Source organism: Carettochelys insculpta, chromosome 8 (assembly GCF_033958435.1).
Source record: "Carettochelys insculpta isolate YL-2023 chromosome 8, ASM3395843v1, whole genome shotgun sequence".
In the NCBI taxonomy this organism is placed as follows: domain Eukaryota; kingdom Metazoa; phylum Chordata; order Testudines; family Carettochelyidae; genus Carettochelys; species Carettochelys insculpta.
Genome location: NC_134144.1, coordinates 49,602,904 through 49,626,671, shown reverse-complemented (window position 1 = coordinate 49,626,671; position 23,768 = coordinate 49,602,904).

Genomic DNA, 23,768 nt, shown 5'->3' with positions numbered 1-23,768 from the left:
CTACATGCATTGCTCCCACGGAAAGATTTTCACAATGACTGCCCTGCACCTTCAATCGGGAGGTGGAGAGGAGGGGTTGGTTGGCTGGCAGAATGAAGGAAACAGTGCTTTGTGGCTGGGGGAGAGAGGAGGAGATGAAAACTGCTGCAAAGTTGTCAGTGTGGTCACTGACTCATCCCCTAGGAATGCACAGTTTAGCAGGGACAACCTTGTGCTTGAAGCCTTGTCCACGTAGCAGCTAGAAGCAAGGCCCATTTGCCCTCTCCCTTAGGTAGTAAAGTACCAGTTTTGGACCTGGTTGGGGATTAGCGTAGCTGTCCCTTTCTGGGAGGCGGGGTCTGGGAAGTAATTTTTTCCTTACCACCACTTTGGCTCATGTACAGCTGTGGTTTTCTCACCGTCCCCACAGCGGGTTCAGGAAGGGCAGTAGGCCATATGTTACAACTCATTATTTCCACATAGCCTGTATGCCTAGTGCAGTTACTCCACAGGAAGGGTCTACAGTAACTGGAGAAAAAGCTGGGAAAAGCACTTAGAGGTGTTTTGTTAAAGGAACAACGGGGGTAGGGGGGCAACTGGGGACACCAGTGGTTGGTACAGTAGGGAGCCAACCCCTCTTTCTCACAGCCCACCTTAAAATTTAAACCCCTTGCAAAGGTCCCAATAATAAATTTCCTGGAGGGACCTGGATGGAAAAAGATGGGGAGCTGGTAAAAGCCTCCCCCCACTGTCATTATTAAAACGAACATGGGGATACCTGCCCTGTACACTTTTATCTGGTAGGTTGTCCCAGACTTGTAAAAATAAAGTTGTGCCTGATTAAACCCTTGTCCAATGTTTCTGGTCCCCCTTTCAGAGAGGTAGCTGAGTTAGCCTGTATCTTCAAAAAAAACAAGCAGCCCTGTGGTACCTTATAGACTAACATATTTTGGAGCATAAGCTCTCATGGGCAAAGATCCACTTAGTAAGATGCTATAGTGGGTGGGGGGGCATGTTTCAGAGGAGGATTTAAAGAGGGAGTTTCAGTCAAGGGGAGGGCCAGAGTTGACAAGGTCTATTCATTCAGTCACAGAGGATGTGGCCCATTAACTGCTGATAATGTGCAGTAATGTGGACACTGAGTAACAGATTTAAAAGTAGCAGTCCTACAACAAAAAAACTTCAAAAATAAACTCCAAAGAGAAATTTCAGAGCTTCAATTCATTTGCAAATTTGACTCCATCAACCAAGGACTGAACAGAGACTGGGAGTGGTTGGCCCATTACAAAAGCAGTTTACCCACTCTTGATGTTCACACCTCCACATTAGCTATTGATAATGGGCCACATCTCCTCTGACTGAACTGACTTGATTTCTTGCTTGATGATCACAATTCCACATTATCAGCAGTTAATGGGCCACATCCTCTGTGACTGAATAGACCTTGTCAACTCTGGCCCTTCCCTTGATTGAGACTCCCTCCTTAAATCCTCCTTTGAACCACCCCCCCACCCCCATGCATCTGATGAAGTGAGTCTTTGCCCATGAAAGCTTATGCTCCAGACAGAAAAGTTCCTGTGAGTTTTGCCATTGATTTCAGTGGGAGCTCGGTTGAATCCTATTGAATCCTATGCAATTATCTTCTAGCATTTGCTAAGAGAAGTTCATGGTAGTGCCGGATTTGGACGTAAGTATTCCAATACAATTTATATTCCAGTGGTGTCCAACAGGAATTTCGGGATCACCACAGCCCACCCCTCTCCCCCAATCCAGACACACACCCCGCTCTGCAGAGCCAGACATGCCCTCTTCTCCCAACTGCTGGCGACTCACCAGAGAGGACACCGCCAGTCTGGAACTGCTGGGCTGCGTCAGCTGTGCCAGGCCCCCTGGCTGGAGACAGGCCAGGCCCTGTGGCTGGTACTGCAGCTGGAGATGTGCCAGCCACACGTGCCACTGCAACCATGCACTTGTCACACCAAGTGGTGAGGCACATGCATGGAGTGGGCAGAGGGTGCTCCATTTCCCCACATTGCAGTGTCCTGTTTGCTCCATGTGGGACAGCGTATTGGACACCGCAGTTATATTCCATTGAGATCAGGTTTACTGATCTTCTCATGGAAATAGTTGAAGGGTCTACCCTATCTATTATTCCTCCCAGGTAACTTTTTTTACTTGTGGGTTTTGGAGGCAGTGCAACCATGTCAGTTTCCAGCAATAAAGCAGTCTGTAGCCTGTGTTCTTAATGTTGTTGACAGTAATTAAAATTCAGCATATAATAAAAAGTAAAACTGAGATGGTCTAAAATAGGTTAGATGGGTTAGGTTTCTGTTAGTAAATGTCTGTAAATGTCAATTTCTGTGCATGCGCACAAACTAGTGAAAAAATATTTCCATCGCTAACAGAACAAGTAAAATGCTGCTACAGAATGTATTAGCTTTTTAAGGCTATTTATGCTCACCGTTCTGATGTACAGTATTTACTGTTTGTGTTTTAATCTTTATAAAGCTTTAGCATTTTGAATCTCAACATCTACTATTGTTAAAAATTGTCGGATCCCCTAATATCTGAGCTTCCTTCAATTTCCCACAATTGTAAACATTGTAAATGGATATAAATGAGGGGAAAAATGTTTGAAAACAAACATTGATATTATCAATTGAATTTTTGAAAAATTGAATTCTGCCAATACTAAAATTAGTCTAATCTGCAATTGGTGCGTAGCTATTTCCTAATTTCTCGATAAATTGTAATTTTTCTAAACAAAGGGACTAATTCTCTTCTCACCAGCATACCTTTCCCTTGCTCTCATGTATTTATTCTTGATTTATAACATTATGAGGTGTGATTCAGTTGCAAAAACTTCAGACAACTAAAGAACTAATTCAGACTTAAACTTCACACAAAGCTGATGCATTTTCATGCAAACATGTTTTAGACAGTTATCTTCTGAGCAAACTGATTTACTTGTATATTCTGGGCTTTTTCATGAGGATTTCAATTTAAAGAAGTAATTTTATCTGGTTTTGTACTATAAAAGAAACATTTTGTTCTTGGAAATTGAAAAAACAAGGTATTTTAATACATTTTTGTTAAGGCTGTGAAGTTTTTGTCAAGACAACCAGTAACTGTGTTGAATGGCTTGTTAGGGTTCTGAAATTACTTTGAGAAAGCACTACTTTAACTTGGACATGAAATATAAACAAAAGCTCCCAGCCATTTATGAGGGTTCTTATCAGCAATGGTATTCCTTAGATGTCCCATGGAGATGTATAGACCACTTAAAAAAAAATAAACTACTTTGCTGATGTAGCTGAAAGCAATCCAGTATTGGGTGAGGGAGACTGTTAATGAAAGATTTTTTTTTTTGCTAGGTTTCTTTTACCCATTTAAACTGCTCTCCACTCTGTAATAACTATTTTAGGGCCTGGAGAGAGAAATGCTAAGCCTATGCAAAGCTCACTACCCAATCCAAATAAATAAATGTTCTGTTTGCAATACAGCAAGCCTGCTTAAATGTGAAATCCCGAAAGAAAGGGAGCAGTTAAAGTCAACGGGGTTTCACTATTATATAAAGAAGAGTTTCCAGAAATCACCTCCAGAAAGTGATTGTATGAAAAATACCAAGCTTTTTATGTTTTCTATTAATGAGTTTTAATGGGGCATAAGAAGAGGTTCCCCTTCTTTTTTTGGTATCTTTTACGACAATAATAGGACACTAAGAGTTCAAGGTTGCTGTTGGCATGGTTTCCAAATGCTATGTATGCCTCTGTGCTTCTCCTTGCATTCATTATCCCTACGGGACTGGAGGGCAGCTAGTGAACCTGTCAGAAATGGGAAAGAAGTTTGCGTAAGTCTGTTGTAGAAAGTTATAATAAAGGTCATTACAGATCACTGACCACTTTAGTTGTGGGAAAGCTGCTCTGAGGATCTTCTGGCAGCAGAAGGTGATGCTTTGGCAAAAGAAAAAAAGACTAAACAAACTTTGCAGAGGAAGGATATAACAAACGCTCAGAGAGCAAAAACGAAAATAGATCCCATTGTAGAGTGTAATTAATTCTAAATGCTTAAAGCATCAGGAAGAGCATATCAGAGTGCTCACATTGATAGTATTCTCTCGGTGGAGTTGACTTTAGAGTTCATTTACCATTTATAACCAATTTTACCAAACTGTTCATTGAGTTGCTATTTGCTTGGGAAAAAGAATCATGGCATTGGTCAAGGTTTAGCAGCAATTTACAATGAAGATACAAGATAGCTCTTTGGGGCCATGGCTACACTAGCCCCCCTCCCCTTTTGAAAGGGGGATGCTAATGAGCCACTTTGGCAGATGCTAATGAGGTGCTGCCATGCATATGCAGTGCCTCATTAACATAATGGCAGCCACGCGCATTTCGAAAGTGCTCCTTTCAAAACTCATGCCACCAGTGTAGACAGGGGCCTTTCGAAAGGCCCCCTGGACTTCGAAAGCCCCTTCTTCCCATTACCATCTGCTGAAGTGGCTCATTAGCATCCCCTTTGCGAAAAGGAGGTGGGGCTAGTGTAGCTATGGCCAGGATGTTTGCAATGCAGCATGGCATAGCAAGAAAGACTAGGGAGTTGGACGTAAGTGAATTTCAATGTTGGGCACGTATTTTGAGATGCCCACATCCAGACTGCCTGTCAGTACTTCGAAGTTAGCAGCTTTGAAATTTGTGTTGCTACCACTATGCTAATGAGGTGCTGCATGTGCATGCCTCATTGATCTTCCCTCCTCCCTGTCATTTCCATGCCCCCTTCAAAGAAGGGGGCTAGTGGAGACACGGCTTTGGATTCACAATCAGCAGTGAAGTATTCATCTACAAGGAACGCAGAAGTTTTCAGTCATGGAAGGGCTTAGCCCCTCCATAGTTTCAAAATGTACCAGATAGCAGGTCAGCAGGAATGACGCCCTTTACACCAAGATTCAGCTCCCCTAATTATTGTGTATTTGTATACTAACAGCATATACAGCGTGCAAGGCACTGTTCCAACACAAAGGAAATCACATTCCCTGCCCTGAAGCTGACCCCCCGCCCACCAGTCTCTCTCTCTCTCTTTCATGTGCCTTAGTGCCACAAGCACTCCACACATTACTCACTCCCTGTCTTCTAGCACATTAACCTACATTTCCTCATTCCCCCTTGAGTTATAAAATACGTGCTGCTCTGAGCCTGGGAGCTCCTGTAAGCATTCCTTTTTATAATTATGCCTCATGGTCAAAGACTCGTTCATATTTCAGTTAAGCCACAGGCTCCACTCCTGGTGGTGCCCTTCCATCAATTCCTTTAAGTTTCAGCTTTGCAACCATACCCCGCCCCGGAACCCAAAGACTTTGGTTTCCTGGAAGCTGCATGGCAGTAACACTGGCAGATGAGTGAAGCCAGCAACACTCAAGGACAGATCAATTATACTAAACTAATCCCACCTTAGGTTTACAGAATTTATTTTAGCCCCCCCCCCCATCCCCCCCTGCACAAAGCAGAGATACTCTACTACAGGAGAGTGTCTGTGAGCCTGTTAACATTCACAAATGTTTTACTTCCACAAGGCTTTAAACATCACTGACAGTTGTACCAGTCAGGTGATACACTTTATGGGCTAACGCCTTTTTTTTGTTTTGTTTTTAAACTCGCAGCCACCACCTTTGGCGCTAAAGGCTAGCAGGATTTCGTTCTTAAGGATCTCAAGTAGCCCATGACACCATTCTTAAACAAAGATTTATGTAACACCAGCTACCCTATTCATTACAGTATCAGGCCTACCAAATCCATGATGGCGCCTCTCAATAGCACCTGCTAGAAGTAGCCTTTGTACCTTGCATGCTTAGGCCCCATCAATTGCACAGGGAACCTAAGAACCTAGCTCAGGCTCTGTAGCCTGCAGGACTGTGCCTATGACTTTCTAAGTACCTAAGGCCCTTTGTGGCGCTGTGTCTGTGTCCTTTCGAGACATTTTTCCCCAGGTTTTTAATTAGGGCTCAGCTTTATCTTCCAACCTTTGAAAATACTATGAGGCAAGCTGTTTGGCCTTGACAGGTGAGTTCTTTGTGCTGGTGACCTGTTATACTGTATTTACACACAACACAGTGGAGTTCTTGCCTAACACATTTCCCAGCTGGTGAATAGATTTTTTTTAACACCAGGTTACAAAGGGAGACATCTGAGTTGGAATTCATTTTTTCAAGTGTGATACCTTTAACCTGGGACACCACAGGGCTCTCAATTATCTTATGCATTACAATGACAATTTCCCCACCTTTGAGATTTGCAGGAATGGCACACATCCCACTTAACTTATTAGGCTTCAAGATGCTGCAGGACTGCTTGCTACGTCCTAAATGGGTAATGCTGGGACAAGCTTTCATAGGCTACAGCTAACTTTGGGGCCAGAGGCTCCACTGAGCCCAGTCAGTGCAATGACTCACTAGAGAGTTGTCTGTGCAGCTGCATGAAGAGTGTCCCATTGTGGGTAGATACACTGATACTAACTCGACTTTAGGTGGCATGCGAAAATAGCAGTGTAGATGGTGTAGCTGAGGCCGTCTGCCTGAGCTTGACACTGGCCCTCACCAACAGACAAGCAGGCTGCACTGAGGATCTGAGGCAATATTATCTTAGTTAAAAACAGCCCAAGCTTAAATTAACGCTTCGACTCAGAGGCCCTAATACATAAGACCTGCTCTTGGTCTTACTCCATAGTGAGGAGGTCTGCAAAGCAGGGACTGTACTGCAGGGCTCAGCCCCGCTTCCCCCCCCTTCACCCCCAGTCTGTGTCTTCCCTTGCTGCTGGCTAAGCAGGAACCACATTGGCCTTCACTCCCCTCCTCATTGCACTCCTCTTGCTAGATAAGAGGAAAGACTAGTGGGCTAGACTGAACCAGCAAGTGGCTGGCTCTGTTTGGGAGTGGAGTGGGAGCTTCATAGCCAGAGGGATGAAGCCCCAGGAACTGAGGGTCTAGTTACAATTAAAAATACCACAGTGGCATGGTTACAGCCCTGCAGCAGTGCTTTGGGATAGACCCTTACTACAGGGAGAGCAAGAGAGAGCAAGCGAAAGTGTACATACACACTCTCTCTCTCTCTCTCTCTCTGTTGCTGTAGTTAAAAGAGATGTGCTAGCTAGATTGATGGACAGATTTGACCAGGTAATAAATGGGCATAGCCACATCACTTTCCAGCCACTGCAGAGAAACATAGCTGTAAAATGTCAGTGTAGACTGGCTTTTAGTCTGTGGCCAAAGCTGCATGTGGCACAGGCTCTGACTGCTGGACACCACACCTGAGTGTAGACCTGTGTGGGTTCTATGGGCACAGCAGTGGCTGGGTGGGACACGAGAGCAGAGCTACCTTAGTGACACTAAGTGTGCCTGGCTTGGCACCTCAGACAGACCTACTTACTTGAATAAAGGCTAGACCGGTAAGCCACAGCAGCCACTTTGAAAGCCTTGGCAAAAGCGGTATGGCTGGGCTAGAGCTGTGTATTGGAGGTAATGCCATTGTGAGGAGATTTCCAACACCATTGTGACCCAGAGGGGAGTCCACAGCCTCTGCTATAAATTAGACAGGTTCCTGGGTCTGTTTAAATTACAGGGGTGAGGCTTCTTCTGTCCCCATAATAGCCTAGCACTGGCCAAGCCACCATAGTGTCCCTTGCCCCTGGGCAGTGGATGTGTGTCAGAGCCACAGCACAGATGTGCAGCCTGCATCATGTTGCTCTGGCTACATTACTCCCAGCCCTGTTGAAAACCTCCAGTAGACGAGCTCCTTGGCTTCTACTACAAGATATTCACCATCTCACCTTGACATCCCAGTCTCTGCACAAGTTTGTCCCTCCCTGCACATCTCTTATCACATCACTCTGCTGCCTTCATACCAGCAATGGTGCCCCCCTTAATGGGTCAGTTGATTTCACACAAATGTGTCTATGCTGGCGCATATTGACAGACTAGTCTTTCCATTCACCTGTAAAGCCACTTGCTCGCCTCCTTCAGCTCCACAGCTTGCCCAGATTGATTCTGTTAAAAGAAAGTCACTGCATTCTTGCTAGCAATGCTGATGACAGTGGGGTTTCCACCTTTTTCTCCAGTTGTAGCTACTTAAAAATATGCAGTGGCAGCAAAGCTCCCTTTGGAAATCTTAGCTGTAGGCTGGCTATTTCTAATGTTCTGCAGATCACAAAGCTGAAACCCAGTGTTCTGTGGTTACAATAATCTTTGGTGGCTCTCTTGGACATAGTCTGCTACCCCAGCGGCCTGAAGAAGTTGAATCTAGGCAAAGTAACATTAGAAATAAATGCACGTCTGGTAACGGTGAGAGTGCTTAACCATTGGACCTCACTGTCAAGGAGAGAGGTGTCTTCAACTCAAAGTTGGATGCTTCCATGGAAGATAAGCTTATACCAAACACAAAGTATTTGCTACAGTTATTGAACCAAATACTTTGTGTTTGGTATAAGCTTATCTTCCATGGAAGCATCCAACTTTGAGTTGAAGACACCTCTCTCCTTGACAGTGAGGTCTAATGGTTAAGCCCTCTCACAGTTACCAAACGTGCATTTATTTCTAATGTTACTTTGCCTAGATTCAACTTCCAGCCATTGGTACTTGACAGGCCCTTTCCTGCTAGAGTATAGAACTCTGTACTTGTACTCTGTAAGTAATACCCCACCCATGCTTTTTTTTATATGATAAACAGCTTGAGTTCTGTGTCTCTCATTATAAGACATTTCGTCCAGCCTTCAAGTAATTTTTATGGCTTTTCTCTACCCCTCCCCAAATTTTACAGCTCCCTTTCAAAAATCATATTCAGATTTCTGGTATCAGTTGAATTGGTGGAATAGACTGAGGCATACTCACCTCTCTTTCACTACTTTTTATACTCCTCTGTTTACACATCCATGGAGCACCTTTACCCTCTTTTGCTACAGTCTTACACTGGAAGTTCATGTTAAATTGCTTGTTCTCTAAATCCATTTCAGGCATTGCTTTCCAGGATACAATACCTCCATTCTATGGGTATCACTTGCATTCCTTTTTCCTGGATGCATGTAGAGGTATCCAGCTGGCTGTATTAAACCAAACTTTGTTTATCCGGGCCCCATATATCAGGCAAGACAGATTGGTTTTTGTATGCCTCCCTGTATCATCATTTACTACTCTGACAGCTTTATACACATTTTACCAGCAGGGATTTTATATTTACTTCCAGATTCCTGATGAAATATGTTAAATAGCATCTGTTTTATACCAATCACTGCAGAGCCCCAAGAGGAATGCACTATTTCAATTACAATTCTCCATTGACAAACTACTTTTTGAGCTCACTCAGGTCTTAATCCATTTAACATGTGCTTTACTGGTATTTCAGAGTGCTAATGTTTTACTCACCATGTCTTGGGGTAATATGCAAAAATGCCTTAAAAAAGCTAAGTATATTATATGTGTGCAGGTACCTTTAACAAACAGATGTGTAATTTCATCAAAGAATGGAATCCAGATGCTTTGAAAAGGCTGATTGTACATAACACCACGTTGATTTGCTTTAGTTCTATCACCAAGTTATAATTCTTTACCAACTGAATCCTACATCAGTTTTTACTCCCTCTAATTTGCTTGGGAATGGTATCAGGCTAATTGGTCTATGGTTCCCTCAGGCATCCTATTTGTCCATTAGGAATACTGTTATAACAGCACTCCTCCACCTGGTGCAGCTCTCTTGGGATACAGCAAGTTCAGCATGTCCCCCAAGCTTGCCCTCCCCCCACCCCAGAAATACAACAATCAGCCTAAAGTAAACTGGCAAAGGTAGTTTGAATAAACTTGCTTATTAAACTCGGCTCTTCTTCAAATGTTGCATAACTCACATGACGTAAAAATGAGTCAGACTTTAATTCGGATAAAGTGATCTGCATTATAAGATGGCTAGTACAGAATATAAATGAAACTATTTAAATGGAGACGATTTTCAAACTGTGGAAAATTAGTCAAAACTGTTTTGTTACTATATGCAAATGCTGCATTAAAAACAAAAACTTACTCTAGAAGAGCATGACTTGGACCACTCATAATAATGGTAAGCCAAGTACTTTTTCTTACATGGGGGTAGTTGTTTTAGTGTATAGGGCTGCTTGGAGCCTTCCCACACAAAACAGTGTGGTAGGTGGCTAGAGATGCCCAACTGTACAAAGCAAAATCAGATTGTGGCATGTCCATGGCTGAGCACCAAGTGGGTGATAAGAAGATATGTGGACTAGCAGAACCAATGACCACGTCACAAACCAATGCCTGTCTTTTGTGCACCCCTAACAGCACATGCAGGGACATGACAACTTTATGTGCATGCAAAGAGTTGTAGCTGTGACTCCCAGTTGCATGCGCCATTCTGAGCCTTTGCCAGGACTGTTCTGTGCTTGGTTCCATGATGCTTCTTTTCTTGGGCTGGAGAATTCACAGTAATCCAGTCACATTGTGTGGCAAGCTATGGCTGCTATGAGCAGCAGTAACTTCAGATGCCCCTTTCACCGTTCTTTGCGGATGACACCTCCCACCTTGCTCTGACCCACGTGTAAGGTGTAACACATCATGTAAAGAGTGTGAGCCTGTTGCTTTGCAGGGATTTGAGGCTTAGCATCATAGCACCAGCCATTTCCATACTCTTCCTGATCAGCTCAGGAGACTGGGATCAATGGACTGTGTGCTGATTTATTGCGCCACTGAAGACACAGTAAATTGCTGTCCAGAAATGCTCCCACAGATGTCGGTACTCCAGCAAAAGGAGAACAGTAGCTGGCAGCAAGAGGAAAGCAGCCCCTCACAATGTGGAAGACTCCGTGGTAGGTATCTTAGCTTTAGCCACACATTATGTGTAGCTGAAGTAGACTGATGGTAAAGGTAAGTGTAGACAAGGCCTCAGTTTGCAACACATTTCTTCATAAAGCACAAGCGGGGAAGTCTTCCATCTCCCCATTCACTGGCACTAGTCACTTAGAAGTTGTTAACAGTGAGATATAAGAATACCAGCATCAATGTCTTGTCTGAGCCCCATAACATATCGCATGAATAGGTCCCTAAAGCCATTAATGATAGCACAGAATTCACTGCTGAATGGGTTAGAGTAAGACTATGCATTTTAAGAAAAGATATCTGTGTATTTAAACACTCATTCAAAAATTTCTGCTCAGTCTCAGCCCGGGCTGCAAAGTTTTCAGCATGCACACTTAAAACTATACTGATTTACGTTAACAGAGAAGTTGGAACTCTAAACCAGGTATTTCTACAGGTTTCCCTTTGAAACAAAAACCCTAGCACTTTGAAGGTGGGTGTCATCAACTGCTGAATCTTGCAGTTGTCTTAAAAGGATACTGCTATGAAGTGTCCCATATTGTTACAGCAGATAGAAATGCAGAAACTATCACAATGCATTCCTCTCTACCAGTATCTCAGCTTCCAGAACTTTTGAAGTGATATTTTTTGTCTTTCAGGGAAAGAAAAGAAATTGGGCTCAGATGTGGTCCAAAATATTCCATAATTTTTTCTCTAACAGAGAATTGGGGTTTTTACTAAATGACATTTTTTTGCAGGAGGTGGCTGTTCTGAGATTTAACTGACTGTTTGCAAAGTGATTTGAGAGCCTTGAATGGAAGGTACTACAGAGCTGTAATAGGTTGGTAGTAGTATCTGCCCAAATTTCCGAGCAACAGGTCACTTTCCTAATTTCTAACATAATACGTACACATGCACAAAATTACAGGCCAGTAAAGTTAAATCTAAAGGAGGCAGCTCCATGATGAGTCTTTCATTATCCCCACCCCCAACAGCATGTGAAGTTCTAGGTCAATAAATAGTTATCTCCTACCAATGGCATTTCCTCTTTCCTGCAACGATTCTGCTTTGCATCATGTTCCATAGAAACTCCAGTTTCCATTTACTGTTTACTGTCAATACCTTGTTGTACAATGTGCACCTACCAACCTTTAGTGTTCTCCCACAGTGTTACTAACATCCTACATATAAACTTCCTTCTTAGAAGAAACAGAAAATACAGACACATCACTGCATGACAATAAAAAGAACTGGAAATAAAATATACAGTACTTGAAGAATGTTCATATGAACCATAGTACAGCAAAGGGACTACCCCCCCGCCTCCCCGCAGGCTCCAGGTCAGCACATGCCTATCTTTAAACTCAGGCTATGATTACACTGGAGAATCTTGTTGACAAAACTTGTGGAGTGTTTACACACAAAATGGGTTTTGTCGACAGCGTGTCAAAAAACCCAGCACTTTCGCTGGCAGTCTTCTGCCTCAGTGCTGCTTTGGACAGGTTTCTGTTGACCAAAACAGCTGTGTAAATAGCCCGCGGGGGTCTCTCACACTAGACAGGGCATCCACCACAATGGGCAGACCTGTCTGCTGTGTTTCTGGGTGCGCGTTTTCTTGAGAGAGCAGCCAGGCAATCCAGGTGCTCTGTTGACAGAGGGGAGCACTCTCTTGATTTGCTTGTGTGTGAACATGCCATCTGTTCAGAAAGGTTTTAAATCGGGAAAACTCTCCTAACAGTGACTTCTACTGACAGGTAGTTGTAGGGTAATCGTAGCCATTGGCTTCAATATGACTACTTGCACGTACTTAAAATTAGGGAGCTGGGAACTTATTAAAGTTCACAGCTTTCTGAAAGCATGAACAAAATCAATCCTATTCTCTAAAAGGTAATGTGCTCTTTTTGTGTAGTTTTACATAATAAACTGTCTTACAAATTTCCTTATCACAAAACAGTAGGACATTATTCTCCTGAAATACTTTGTCTGAAGTTAATGCTATTCCTTCTTCGGAAAGCTTTTCCTGTCAGGCTGTGTAGGGTTTGGAATTAGAGATTTCCTTCTCCGTGAAGCATGACATCTGTTCGCATGAAATTTCAGTCTTATAATCCTGTTTTTCATAATAAGAATCCAGAGTGATTAGACTTTTCTATTCATGAATCTCCTGAAATGACTTTTTAAGTTCTACCGAAAAGAACGAAGACTTGCAACTGATGCTGTGAAGCACAATTCTTTTAAGGGAACTGCAGCAGTTCATTGATGCTAATACCCATCACCAACTTGCAACTGTTGTTGAACATGGCCATGTGTTCTAGACAACTTGCAGTAACTACATTTACATCAGAGATCAGTGGGTCAGACCCTTGCTTTCTTCTATGGAAGGCCAAATGCCCTTCCAATGAAAAGTTGTGGAACAACCTCTGCAAGAAACCTTGTAGAGTGAATGGCACCACTAGGGCATTTCCTGCCTCCTATGTTATTATCAAGATGTAGGGAAAGGACCAATTAATAACAGAACTTTGGTAACACTCAACTAGTATTCTCTGAAACTTTTTTTCTTGGGGAATGCTGAGTTAGCAAAACTGAACCTTTTTGTGGAAAGCGGTCACGCCCACAAATTTCTCATTTCAATTGTTTTAAAGTTGTTTAGCCATATGCAAATGTCCCACTTCAACATTTGTTAATTGAAAACTTCAAACATTTTGGTCCAAAACGACATTTTCTGAGGAAATTTAAATTAATGTATCAAAAAAAAAAAAAATATATAAGAGCAAAATCAATACAAAGTGTTTTGAAATTCTGAAAAATAAACATTTTGAGTGACCCAATCTGAATTTTTCAGATTTTTGGTTCATGAACATTTTGGAGATTTTTGCCTTTTTGTCCTGATTTGGGATGGGAAATATTTATGACATCTCCAAAACCATCACAGGATGGGGAAACTGCTTCCTGCCCAGCTCTAGTCACCATTTTGCACTTGTCTATATATAGAAGTAGACTTCCATCTTTCAATTTAGATACTGATCTTTCAGAAATCGATCTGTTTCTATTTCTTGCCTTGTGGTGTTTTCCAGCCAAAGCTGGTATTTGCTGGTGACAGTGTGGAAGGGGAAAAGCCATCCAATCAAAAAGGACCTGATTCACCCTAGGAAAGAGAAATCAGTGCAGTGTGAAGTGAAAAACCCTTACGTTTAAACTTGTATCTCCTCATTGCTGCTCAGAACCCCCATCCTATTCCACTGACAGCAATGCCGCCTCTACCCGTGCTGCCATTTGATGATTCCTGGGAACTGTATTCAACTTGTGGGGAGCAAAGCATTCACCACAATGCGTTTGCACAAGTAGAACTGTGCAGGAGGCAGGTAGATTTCACACTAGAGCTCAGAAGAGCAGCTGGCCTCCAAATTCATCATGAAGATATGGAAGGGCAAAAGGAGAGTGGTGATCAGAGAGGAAGGGTGAAGCAAGTCTGATCACATGGAAAGGGAGATCAGCATCAGCGGTCAACACAACGGAGACAAATTAGTTATGAATTACAGAGAAGAGGACGAGGTCATCCCTAGAGGCAGGGATGAGGGAGGATAAGGCAACAGCAAACAGTTGTAGCTGGTACAACAGTGATCTTTTTCTGATGAAGTGACATAGTTAGCTGAAAAAGCCAGGAACCATCACTTAGAAGATGCCTAATGAATAGTTTCCTGTTCCAAGTAGCCACCTAGGTGGCCATTTAGTGTTGGCCGCTGGTTACTCCTGAACTCTAAGATGAACACATAAAAAGAGCCAAATAATATGGATTAAAAAAAAGCAGAAAATCTGACTAGATAGAAAGCAAGCCTAATCTGAAAATGACTTTCTGCTGCACAGACGGGGCTATTCACAGCCCTGTTGCATCTAGCAGCTAGGCTACATGAGCTTTCCATCTCATTCCTCCATCATTTTTATTGAGCAGCTTTGAATTTCGGTCAAAAAAAAAAAATCAACCTGTGATAATTGTGTTTTTTGTTACAAAACGGCAAAGACAAATATGAGCTTTGTGGCTGGAGAACCTAAATGTTTGGATGCCTAATCTCATTCTGCCACAGGCACAATACATATTTAACAAGATCAGCGGCTTCAGAAGGGTGCTGTTATTAAAACCCAGACCCCCCATATGCTTAATCAAGTTCCCATGAAATAAGAAGGGGGGGGCACTAGATGAGCATTTCAAAAAGAAGGTACTGGCTTTGTGTGAAAGGGTAACAAACTGGAAACTTATCTATCAAGCCCATTTAAATCTGCAGGTTGCTTCGTCAAGTTATAAGCATTTTGGTCCATGTAAAAATGTATCATTAACAGAAAACAGATACCATGATGGGTTTGGTCACAGAGACCTCCTTGAGACTGTCAACTGATGTGCTGAAATACTACTGAACCTGCCTCTCTGCCTTTTGGGCATCCCACCACCCTGTCTTGCTGAGCCAGACCCTCTGTTCTTCTCCTGCAATGACACTGAGTCAAGGTGATGGGCCATGGCAGAGTAACATAGACACTGAGGTCTGGGAAGATGCAGTGAAAGAGAGTTGACCCAGCACTCAGGTGTACAGCCGCAATGGGATCAGAACTCCAGATAAAGTTTATACAGAGCAAGCTCATAAACCAAAATCAATGAAAGACATACATATGGGTGTTTCCCCACAAGTAAGCTATTTACACTGTGTTTATTAATAAAGAAAAGTGATTTTACTAAGTACGAAAAGGAGAATTTAGGTGGCTGCAAACAGGTCAAAGTATGTTACTATGCAAAATAAAACACAACATGCCAGCTAAGCCTAATATGCTTAAGAAACATGTTACATGTCAATTCTTACATAAATGCTTGGTCTACACAACAGAGCTTTTTTGAACGCCAAAAAAAAAAAAAAAATCAAATGTTCTCATTTGATTTTTAGCCTTTCAAAAGAGCATGGCTACACACAAAAAGTGGAGCAAACCCTCAATCCACTCTTTTGAAAGATCGCTCCATTCTTTCAAAAGGGAGCATGCACACAGCTCCAGGCGCTCTTTCGAAAGACAGGAGCAGGACACACTGCATTCAGGGTTGCCTGGTGGACAAGCCTTTCTGGACCCACAAACAGCCACTTCCTTAAAGGGCTCCTCCCCTAGAGCCCCACTTTGCATGGTGGCAGATGCTGCCGACCCTCTGCAGCTGTGGCTAATACAGCCATATACCAGCTACCCTGACCCCACCCAGGAGGCATTTCACACCCACCTTACCCAGGCCCCCAACATCATGGAGTGAGCCTTTGGGTGCCTCAAGGGACAGTGGTGGTGCCTCCTCTCGCACCTGGAGGTTGGGGTGCAGAATGTCCTGCAGGTGGCAGGTGCCTGCTGTGCCCTCCGCAACATTGTGGAGGACAAGGAAGATGCCTTTGTGCAGGGGTCAGGGGCTGAGTCCAGCCCTGACTATGAGTATCCAGCCAATGCCTCCAATTGCTGGGCCCACCACGATGGGGTCCACCTCAGAGATGCCCTTTGTGAGAACTTTGCTCACACGGTCCACTGACTCCCAACCAGAGCCATCGCTCACCATGCCCACCATCCCACTAGCAAGAACATGGGGATCCTTGAAAAATAAAATTTTTACTTTAAACCATTATTTTACAAATATTAAACACAACTGAAAACTATGTACAAGTGGGAAGGGGCAACCTATACCCATTGGGGGACTGGGAGTGACCTGAACTTGGAGTGAGGCAGGAGGGATCAATCGGGGGGGGGGGGGGGGGGGGGCGGTGGAAGGCCGAGAGCCCTGTTGGCCCTGGGAACCCCTCCTTCCCCAGGTTCGGGGTATGTGGTGGGACCGAGATAGGGTGGGAAGCATGGGCAGGTAGGGTCGTGGGAGGCTTTGGCAGGGTCAGGCTCAGCAGCGATCTCAGCAGGGAGGCCAAAAAGGGGGCACATTGGCCATGTGCTCCCGCAGCATGCTGTTAATGTTCTCCAGGTTGGAGGTTAGCCTGTCCCAGGCCACTCTCTATCAGACCATGTAGGCCTCCTCCAGCCAAAGGCATTGCTGCACCAACTCAGCCTAGCGGTGGCTGGTGAAGTCATCCCCGACCACCACTGAGGTCTCTGGCCGCAGCCCCGACATACTGCTGCTCAGGGAGTGGGTGCCTAGTACCTCTGTGCCAGCTCCAGAGGTTCTCCGGGACAATGGAGGGCATGGGACTTTCCCAGCCATCGGATGGCACAGCTGTGAAGAGAGAATGATGGCCGTGGAGTATCTACATATGTCTCCTTTCTAATAGGTGACGCTCTTCCTAGTACAGGATCAGGATAGGGGTTTCAAATTCTGCACCGCATTCCTCTGGTTTCCTTTTGAAACAACGCATTGTACTTGATCCTCACATTCTTTCAAAAGAGCTGGATACTTCAAAATTACTCGCACTTGTAGACCCAGCTAAATAGTAGTTCTAATAATCTGTTCTCACAATTTGGGCCTGATCTTCCCCACTGTGCAGTTCCACAGGATTGCAACAGGCATCTCATAGTACACAGCAGCATCCTGGCACCTGGCAGCAGCTCTCCTGTTTAGTTTCCCACCATTATAGCCCCCCCACCCCATTGCCTAAGGTGGGGATCCTTTGTGTTCAATTTAAACTTCTCACACTTCCACTGTGAAAGTACAGCATGCAAAATGGGTCCCAGCATCAGGTGATTTGGCCAGTTATAGTTCAGGCTCACAGGAGAAGCAAGACTATTCACAGATCATTGTCCTGAGTACCAGAACGTTAAATTGCTTGAGTACCACTAATGGCCCTCACTTAGCATGTCTAGATTAGTAACCTATTTGTACCTCATATTTCTAACTTCAGCTACAGGCACGATTCATGCACGTAAATGGGTCTTTGCCCACAAAAGCTTATGCTCCAAAATATGTTAGTCCATAAGTTGCCACAGGACTTCTTGTTGTTCTCAAATGGAATATACACATTCAGCACATTATAAAAAACTTTTCTAATGACATGTTACAAGGTGTATCTTTGCATAAAGTATCTTCCATTTATGCATGTTCATAGTCATAACCCCATTTCCATAAAGAATATGGAACCTCACAGCTATTAATCAGCTAACTGCTGCAGAACATAGTGTGAGCAGGTGTGGCTAGCAAACCCACATTGCCTTTGCTGCCAAACACAGCTGGTACATCCTGAAATTCCTCCTGTTTCAAAGGAACTTTTATTTCAAGTAACAACAGAGTAGTTGCAGAGGGTGTGTGAGTGGGAACAATGATGAAATTAAAAGTGAATATAATGAGTATCAATTTTAACAGACAACGCGTAGCTATAATATGATACTGAAGGTTTCAATTTAAATGCCATGGCGATAAGCATCTCATAAAACCACAGATAGATTTGTTTTACCTACCTTGTTATTCATAATCATATGTAATTCACAGTAACTACTTTGGTAGTTCAGCAGGTGTGCTTTTGCTAACCACACCCGCCACAGACTGTTCTGCAAGAGTCAGCAGGCTAATCCTTGAACTAACCTGAGAAATCACTATCATTGTTCCTATTTGATTCTTTTAAATATTATCCATATTTTCAGAGTCTTGGAGACTTGAGGAGCAGAACACTGTGACACTTGTGCAACACTACTCAAAATTAATTACAAGGGGAAAGAAAAAAAAGCCTAAACATTTCCCCAGCGTCTTTAGCATAACCTGGAACACTTACTCATTTTTGAGTATCGGCAGCTTCTGGCTCACAGAAATACAAAAATTCCTTTTTCCATGTTTCCGATGAGAAAATTTGTTGCAACTGGAAATAATGTTTTTCCCTGTTGGGTGAGGGGAAGTGACAGAGTATGCTTTTCAAAGCAGTGTGTAAAATTCCACAAAAACAAATGTGAATATCTCAGGGCTGCTCTGTGCAACCTTGGCTGTGTCTACACTAGCCAAAAACTTGGAAATGGCCATGCAAATGGCCATTTCGAAGTTTACTAATGAAGCGCTGAAATACATATTCAGCACCCCATTAGAACGCGGGCACCCACGGCACTTTGAAATTGATGCGGCTCGCCCAGACAGGGCTCCTTTTCGAAAGGACCCTGGCTACTTCGAAGTCCCCTTATTCCCATGAGCAGATGGGAATAAGGGGACTTCGAAGTAGCTGGTGTCCTTTTGAAAAGGAGACCCGTCTGGGCGAGCCACATGGTGGCGAGCTGCGTCAATTTCGAAGTGTGGCAGCCGCCCGAGTGCTAATGAGGCGCTGAATATGTATTTCAGCACTTCATTAGTAAACTTCGAAATGGCCATTTGCATGGCCATTTCCAAGTTTTTGGCTAGTGTAGACACGGCGATAATGGCGACAAGTACGAAAGCTGAGTTAATGCTGTGAGATTCTTCTGAGTTTGTTCTCATGTCTGAAAGCTAAGGACCCCTGGTTATAAATGCTCTGTCGAAATTATCCAATATACCTTGTGAAAGACTGGCAGAGCAGCTGAAACAATCTTACAGAAGATCCTGCTAGCTTGTCAGAGAGGATGGGTCAGGGACTGGCTCTTTGTTATGTATTTGGTACAGCACCTGCACAAATTCTCCATGGCTAGGATTCAAACATTACCACCCAACATATAAAACATTAAAAAAGAGATTTCCTTTCAAGTGGTCTGGCAGAAGTGTTGCCATTAAGGATTTCTTTACATGCCAGCAAATAACCTGTTCTAGTAAACTGCAAGCACAGAGTGGAGTTTACTGGTGACCATGCTGGTTTTGTGGCATTGTCTGAATCAGGATGGGCAAAGGGAGGACTGAAACTCCCCTTTCCACACTCATCCATGCTGGAGGAAGACTAGTGGCTCTCCTGCACATTGCAACCTGCAATATGGGTAACCTGCAGAGAGGAAAAGGGGCATGTTATACCACCTTACGCTTCTGCGCAAGCACATAAACTGAGGCACGAACCAGCCTCAATGAGCATAAAGCATCTGTCCAGGTTATACACCTTTACATATAAGCTCTGATTTTTGCTTTTTATATCAAGTCTTAAGGCAGAGTTTCCTGTCTATATTGACAGTCAAAACACCACCCTTAATTGGAGGCTTGGTACTCTTGAGCCAGATATTGAAAGCTAATTCCTTCTCCTCACTAGCACTCAGTGGTACAAAAGTGTTCCCAAAGACGGTGACCATCCTGCTCTGTTGCACACCATAGAGAAATGTGTTGGGAAGTTTCATCCTGCCTACATCCTACAGACAAATGGAGGCCAAAGCTGTCTTTCCTCAGACGACTAATTTCAGAATTTGAAAACATGAGCTATAAAACCCCCAACTATTTTTCAGTAGGGCTTTCTGTTCCTCCAGTCATAACTCCTAATTTTGAAAAGACTTGAGAAAAACTTTGGTACCAGATCCATTTGATTCCACATAAGAGTTAACGGATGCCTTGTGCAGGCTTACACTTCACTACAAATAACCATGTAATCCCCAGAGTGCAAAAACCAGTTGAACACCTGAATCAAAAATTTTCGGGAAGAAGAGGCCTCCGGAAGAAAGACTTTCTTCTGGAAGCCTCCCCCCCCGGGGGCCGTGCTTCTTCCGGACTCCAAAATCACATGACATTATGCTAATGAGGTGCAGGGAATTTGCATCTGCTCCTCATTAGCATCTTTCGCTCTGTGTATTAGCATGCCACTTCTGAAGGAAATGGCCTGTGTAGAAATGGCCTAAGTGTTTAAGTACTTCCTCCTCCCCAGTGCAATGCCTTGCATGTTGCTTTCACATTTTCTGGATGAAAAACAAAGCAAGCACCAAGAACAGCTGTGTTTCTATCATGTTCCTCTGAATTTGTATCTCCTTTTCAGCTCTGTCCAAATAAAACAATGCCTTGTTCTGCAAATGTGGCCTTCTGTAAAGGAGAAGCGTCCCAGAATCCAGGTCCCACCCGGAGCGCAAAAGTCGTTATGCAGCAATTATATAACCTTGTAGCCTTGGGTCCTGTGTCAGCTGACATGAGCCAGCCACTTGTGTTTAACTGCAGTTCAGGTGTACCATAAAAGACCCCATTTAGGTTAAGGTTCCATTGTGCTAAGTGCTGAACAACCATATAATTAACTGCTGTCCTTGCCCCCTATTGCTTACAGTTTAATTTTAAAATCTTGGAATAAACCGAAACCCCAAGCAGCCTACTCTGCACTCTCACAGATTTGAATCACCAAAATTGGCATGTTTACCTGGTGGAAAAACCATATGTGTAGCAGCTCTATCATGGTCCACCTGTATTGCTGGAAAAGAGCAGGGAAGGCATATGCATTAGAACAATTTAATTGTCCGTATTAAAAATTTCTCTCTCTCTCTCTCCACCCTATAAGCTGGAGTACAAACTTAGCATCCTGTCTTCAGACTTTAAATTTAGAATTTAAAAGTGAAACATTTTACAGGACATCATATTATTTGTATGGCAAGATGAATTAAACTATATTCATCTAAGTTAACACATCTGCTTTTTACTGTAAATTGAAACATTAATTTAGACTGACTTGCTGAAAGCCTTTAGCGAAGATATTTTCACTGCTCTAGTTTTACACAAGTTACAAGGAGAGAGTAATTAACTTTAGAGAGCCACCTCTGAAGCTTTCCCTGCTTTGGGTCAGATACTTGGAGTAGTCTAAAATTACAAACTTGCTTTCTTGCAGTTTTATTACCTACCATATCTGCTGTTGAGTGACACCTCAATTACCAGCGAAGGGCAACAGGCCTGAAATCAAGATGGCAGACAGAAAAAAGGGCCTCTTTCCCTCCAGATGACTCTCTGACCTCTCAGATATTTTAAGGGTTTTTACTCAGGTGCTGGGTGTGGAGAGAGAATAGAATTCTTTACTATTTATGCTCCTGTGAATGGGGGCTGTTTGGGTTATTTTTCCTAATCTCTTCAAGCATAAGGATGGAAACACTAATTTGATTGACAACCTTCAGGATCCTGTGTAAAAGCAGAGTGCAAAAATGGATCTTAATAAAAAAAGGTTTAAAGACTTAGCCTGTGAAACAGTCTGTGCAATTAATCTGATATTACGTTTCAAGGCTTTACCACATTAATGGGTATTTTTATTCTCTCCCTCTATACGACATGTGGGCAAAAAGTATAGCCTATCTGTTAAAGGAAGACTAAATGTAAGGATTTAATTAGCTATCTTACTAGTTTTCATGTCCGATTAAATGAGGTTGTTACACTAGAGTAAATAATGGGCATCTGCAGCAAAGCACCTTGAATCAGTGTAAAGAAGTGCAGGCTTTTTCTCTCATCTACTTTAGATGCCCACCAGACTCCACTGCTAGTTAGAGGGCTGAGTGAACAAGTAAGTTTTGCACTGTGCCCTGTAGCTCATTGAAACTGCATATGCCAAGGCTTGGAGAGACTGGATTGATACTGGTGTAACTTAGAACAGACGGTAGTGCTGAGACAGCACTTTTTTGCGCTAACTTTGAAATGTTCAAAGCATCATGAACTAAAACCAATCCCAACAACTATGAATCAATCATAAATAGAGATATAAATACCAGATGCTAGTCACTGTAGCATTAGTAAAGGTAGCAATAACTGTGAGACAAATTCTACCTTCGAATATATAAGCACCACTCCCAGCTCCCAAATGGGAGTTACGACAATGTACATAGTAATGGAAGATGGTACTGTAAGTACGGCAAGTGTTAAAATATTGTTTATTTTTATTAGGTGTAATATGAGACCAAACCATCTTTAGGGTGGACTATGAATCTTGTTATTAATATCAGTTCTTTTCCACATTATAGCTCATTCCTGGTCCAACTGAGGATAGGCTCCTAGGTTTCTGGTTGCTTAACCCCCTTTGGTTTTCCTTCCACACTAGGGCCACATCTATACTCACACCCCACTTCTGGAAGGGGCATGGTAAAGAGCAGAGCAGAAGGTGCAAATGAGGCATGGATTAAAATCTCACAACTCATTAGCATATCCCCACGAGATCTTGCTTCTGGAAGATCCCCCACCAGAACCAAAGCTGCCGTGTAGACAAGGGTCCTTCTGAAGGAAATCTTCTGACCAAAACTTCTGTTGATAAATCACTCTAATCTAGACATAGCCAGATTCTATGATAGTGTTTAGCTGTGTAAATTAAGAGGTGAGATATGTTACTTATTTATAACAATTCTTATGCTGTATAGTTTTAGACTATGTCTCAATTGCTCCTTGCATTAAAGTTGTACTCGTCTGGAAATTATTTCAAGTATATTGACTTTAAAATACTAATTATGTGCACAAATTGTAAGTATACCAAAGTCAACCTTACTGCAGAGAATCACACACATTTCACACTCACCTCTGAGGCACTTTTTAGGTGCACAATCCATTACCATTCCAGCATATTTAAAAGTTCACCTCAACAAAGCTATGGAAATTAATAGCAGTTTTCAGATTGAAAAACCAAAAACATACATTTTTTCTTCAGAAGAGTAACCTTTGCTAGAAAACAGCTGTTAACAATTCATGTACTTTTAGTTGTTCCTTATTTGTTAGCAAAAAGTCAAAGATCAATATAAAATTTAAAAAAAAAAATCCAAATTCAATGGAATTACATGCAGATACTAATACTGCATGCCAGCAAGATAAGATATTGTAGAAGAGCTAAACTAGACAGTGGTGGGACTTTCAAAAGTATTCAGGCATAGAAGTACACCAAATGATTTCTGTGCGAGCAGAGTTATTTCAATATTAAGTATTTTGATAATCATACCCTAAATATTTGTAATAAATGTACAACATATGCATTGTGAAATACATTACTCTATTTAGCAAACCAGAGCAAAACTCCTATAAATTCTGAGGTGAAATATTTGCTCAACTGAATTCAGCAGTAAAACTCTCATTGACTACAGAGGTCAGGAGTGAAATCCCTTCCTTACTGAACCTTCTTTTAAAGTCACCCCAATGTGTCAACCA